Here is a 4,901-nt window from a genome sequence, read left to right as displayed (position 1 = left end):
AACAAAGCAGGGACCAGTCACCATGGGTGGAGGACAGACCTACCCTGCCAAGGCAACCATCAGTACTCTTAGGAGGGCCCTTCCTTCCAGCCCCCATAGAACAGGCACATCCATGCAATCAAGGACCACATACATTCAACATGCCTCTTAGGGGGCTGGGGGTTTCCAAGTCCTTCACTGTACAGATCCTTCTGTTCTGTGCCACCACAGCACAACCTTGCTCCTCACAGCTGCCAGGGGTGACTGGATTCAGCAAACCCTCACCTCCAGCAGGGTGGCAGGAGCAGGGAGAGCAGCACTCCAGATGAGCACCCACCCCAGCTGCAGGTGCTGGCAGAAGAGAATGCACAAGGTTAAGGGAAGCACCTGAAGCTGATGGTTCAAAGGTGTCACTCTGCTTTCCTACTCCCTCCCTTTCACCACAGACAGTGTCACAGGCAGGTCTTCATTTCCTCAGCTGCCAGAAGTTGAGAAGGTAATTAGATACCAGTATGGCCTCAGAACATCGCTCAGACTAGAGATGTAATCACAGTCCTTGTGGCTTATAAACACAATGTTAAATTTGAGGCTACAAAAGGCAGCTAACATCTCCCATCACCCCTCGTAACCTGTAGCTGCCAGGAAGGAGAGGAGGCTTGCAGCCCTTTAAGTAAGCATCAGCACCTAGAATGAAAGCTACAGTGACCAATTCCTGATGTGTAAGGCTCTGGTGCTGACACCCTGCCCTAAGCCCTGGCTTTGAGGGGTTGTGAGGAGAGCGTGGCTCTGCCTGACTGGACCATAGAGCAGTCTTCAATGTGGAGGGATCATGAGCTCACCTTTCCCCCTAGATTTCTGGAGACATTCATGGGCCCCTGGCATGTAACTTCTCTTTTAAATCCACAGGCTGACATCTGCTGCTCTGCCTTCATTAAGATGACATAAACAGTTCCAAAACAAAGTTAAGTGTATTTCAGAGCAATATTATGATGTAAGCAACTGAAATAGAAATTAGACAAAGCATCCAGTGCTTGAATAACTCAAGCTACCCAAAGGAAAAGAACTGACCTATTTCTTCCCATTGCCCCAAACCAGCATCATTTCCTGCTGCAGCCGTTCACATCAGTGATCACCAGGATGATCAAAGCATGTCTCATCTTTGGGAGCCACTGATGAATTTGCCCAAGTCTAGGAGCTCAGTTACAGGTACAGAAAGAGGGTAGGGGCCAAGGGGAGCATCTGTGCTCAGCTGGTGGATTGTGCCTGACCCAGGAGCTCACCTAGGGTTACTGGCTGTAGATCTGTATTTACCTTTCCAGGGAACTTGAAAAACAGCTTCTGCCTGAGAGAGGAAAAATGGTAGGAGAGCCTGTAAAAGGCAAGTAGGCAACAGTTCCTGGCACTGCCTATAAACTTGCAGAGTTGTAGTCATTTGTAGGATGCAGGCCCTAGATTACAGCCATGTAAGGCCTGTCTCCCTCTCTTCGCCCATGCTAGTCTGCAGAATGGAGCATGTAAAATAAAAAGGGAAATTTGAGGCTGACACTGCTGTTGCAGGCTGAACAGTTTACATTTTTGTCTGCCATGACATCCTCCTCCCAGCTTAGTCCTTATCTGTTTGACCTCACATACCCAGCATCAAAAAAGCTGATACTCAGTACAGAGGAATTCTGGAGTTCAAATGAGATAGCACTGCAGGGGGAAAAGAAATACGCTTGAAATATACTTCTTCTGGACTATGTGGAATCAAAAGCAGAAAAGCAGAATGGTCAAGGTTGGTAAACACCACTGGAGAGTATCTAGTCCACCCCTCTGCTCATGAAGGGGTGGTTCGAGCAGATTGCTCAGAGCCATTTCCAGTCAGGTTTAGAATATCTCCAACATTGAAGCTTCCACAAATGTTCCTGGGCAACCTATGCCAGTGTTTGACCCAGAGGGAAAAAAAAAACAAACAAACAAACAAAAAAAAACCAGTTATTTTCATGTCCACTGCTGCAAAATTGTGATCATTGCCTTTGGCCTGTCACGTGGTGCTACTGGGAGGAATCTGACAGCATCTCCTTTTCTCCCTACCCCCATCAGGTATTTACATACTTTGGCAGGATCCTCCCTGGGTTTTCTTTTGTCAAAGCCAAACAACCCCAGCTCTTTCAGCCTCTCCTCCCAGTCTTTCCCTGTCTTCATCAAGGAATATCTTGAGGTGTCTTGGATCTCTCTACACTGGAACACACATGAAAAACCTTCTTTTAAGCCTCAGCCATATAAAAGTGTGCCAGCATCTTCCACCCAGGCTGGTAACCTGTGTCCATTGCTTGGTGTGCTGACAGTGGCCAAGCACTGCTGAACAAGGGCCTCACTTGTGCCACATGAGCCAGGGACTCTTGCAACTAAATTCAGGGCCTTGTCATGATAACATGAAACTTTAGGGGGATAAGGTCATAAATGTCAGTAGAAGTAAGACCATAAGGTGATGTGGTTGGGTTTTTTTTTAAATGCATAATTTGTTCCACTTCAGGGTAGCTGATGCAATAACCATGTCACACTTTTCCTCTGTCACATCCTTCCCACATGACAGTGGAAACATCACTTAAAACCAGAATTCTGGATGTTCTCCTTTCCCCCACACTCCCACTCCAGCTTTGCTTGCCTTTTAGCTTTCTACAGGTTTAGCACATGCTTGCTCTTTCTATTGGCTGCAGAATTTCTACAGACTTCCTGTAGCTGCTCCTGCAGATTCTAGACCAAATTTTAAAACTTTAGAAAAAACAGCCAACCAACCAACCAAAAAAAAAAAAAAACAAAAAACAAAAACCCCAACAAACCCCAAAACACCACAAACCTTCATCTGACAACTTGCCAGGTCTGGCATGGTATATTCAAGTTACTCTTTCTTGCCACAAAAGCTCTGCCCTAGGCAGGGTTTCCCCTCCACTGAATAAGAAAGAAGACCCACACCTGCTGCCCAGAGAGATTAGACAGGTCTTGGTACTTCACTAAGAAATATGACCATGACAAAAGTCCAGGGATGAGTATTGAATCATGGTTAGGGGATAATCAAAAGAGAATGGGGAGCCTGTCAGAATTCTTACATACACCAACAACATTGTTGGGATGAATACTGGTCCTGATGGGAAACTTTTTGATGCAGATGCCCCTCACATCCTTTCTTTGCAAAAGGAATGTGTGATCTCTCTTCCAGCAGGACTCTGCCTGTCCCATGGTAACACACAGATCCCTCACCTGCACAAGGGGTGGAGGGAGGGTGAAAGCCTGTTTCAGAAGGAGAATTCCCTACCTGCAGTAGAGATCTAAGGGAAGATGGAAATGTTGGGGAAAACAATTTTCATGCCAGTGTGGTAGAATATGGGGCCTCCCAGAGCAAGAAGGCTGGTGGAAGACAGTTTGCTCTACTGTGTAATTTCATCCTTCAAAACCAAATTATAGTAACTGCTGTGGACATTCCAGTGCCTGAGAGTTAATGATGATAAAAAGCAGCCACAACCAGTCAGTGCTGGGAGGAAATCAGGTGGGAGGCCTAGCCTTGCAACCAGCATTTGCAGACAAGCAACGTTAAGCCTTTTTGAAGGGTGCTGTCAGCAAACAGGAGCTTAGGGAGCACTTCAGGTTGGCAGGAGGCAAGCAAGGACGTATCCTCCTGTTAGCCTTTTTTTGGGGGAAGGGGTGGAGGGGGGATATGCTGCCAAAGGAGCCGGTTTGACAAAATTGAGGCTGGGTGTCTCTGTGCACCAGAATAATGGGAAAGCCCTTTGTGAGGCAGGAAACCTGGAGGCACTCCCTGTAGAGAAAGCTTCTGTGCAGTAGATCAAATGGGGACTCCCCAGTGCTGGAGGCCCTGTGGAAATAGATATTAAGAGATGGTGCTCTTGGGCCCTTCTGTGCATTTGCTTATAACTGGCATCCCCTCGAGAAGAATTACTTTTTCCTTCAGTCCCACCAGGACAAGGGTGTTTAGAAAAAGCCTCCCAAAGGCTCTTCCTCACCCCTGTGTCATTCTTGACCCACAGGATCCCCTAAGGCTGGTGGAAGATTTGCAGCCCAAACCTTCCTATGTTGACTTTATGTCAACTTTCCTACAATATGGATTCCTGACTGCTGAGCTCACTTCACACAGGCATGAATTCATCATTCTGGTGACTGACTGATTCTCTGTGAATTCACAAATATTTTCATACAGCAGCCACAGAACTTACTTTGAAATCTGTCACCTTCCCCATGGCACTGTGAGAACACAAGAGTTAAAAGATAAAAAGTATAAAATAAAAAGTATAAAAAGTATAAAATAAACTGTATAAAATGTATAAAATGTATAAAATGTATAAAATAAGGGAGGGAAAAAAGCAAGGGACAGAGACCAGCAGGAAGCCAAAGCAGACATTACTCCTAGGGAGCAGGTTGGCCTGGAGCCAGCTTGGCTACCCATGACTGGCCCAACATCTCTTCCTCACGACCATTTCTTTTTTCACTTCAATATGATATCCTTCACTTGTAACTTTGTGTATCTGGGTTCCTTCCACTCCAGAGACTACAACTTTCCCAGGTGAGCAAGGGAATCTCATCTTAACTTCATTCTCACTCTCAGAGGTGAAGCAGCCATGCTCTCTACATGTTTTCAGGGCAGAAGCTTTGAGTCCTTCTGGCTGAGGAGGTGGATGAAAAAAATAGAACGTAAAGTCACCTCAGCATGCATTTTCTATCTCTAGTGCTTTCTTTTTGAGGCCAAGATGAAAGGATTAACGCATTATTTGCCTTTTAACCCAGGAGGTCTGCTCTGCCCCATTAACCATGGTTGCAGCTAACACTGTCTGGATTTCAGCTGCTGTAATGAAAAGCCCTGAAATGTGCTACAACCAGGCACCTGCCAATGCTGTGCCCATTTGTTGATATTGAAGGAACATGCAAGC

This window comes from Calypte anna, chromosome 3 (assembly GCF_003957555.1).
Source record: "Calypte anna isolate BGI_N300 chromosome 3, bCalAnn1_v1.p, whole genome shotgun sequence".
NCBI lineage: Eukaryota > Metazoa > Chordata > Aves > Apodiformes > Trochilidae > Calypte > Calypte anna.
Note: the sequence above shows the minus strand (reverse complement) of the source record.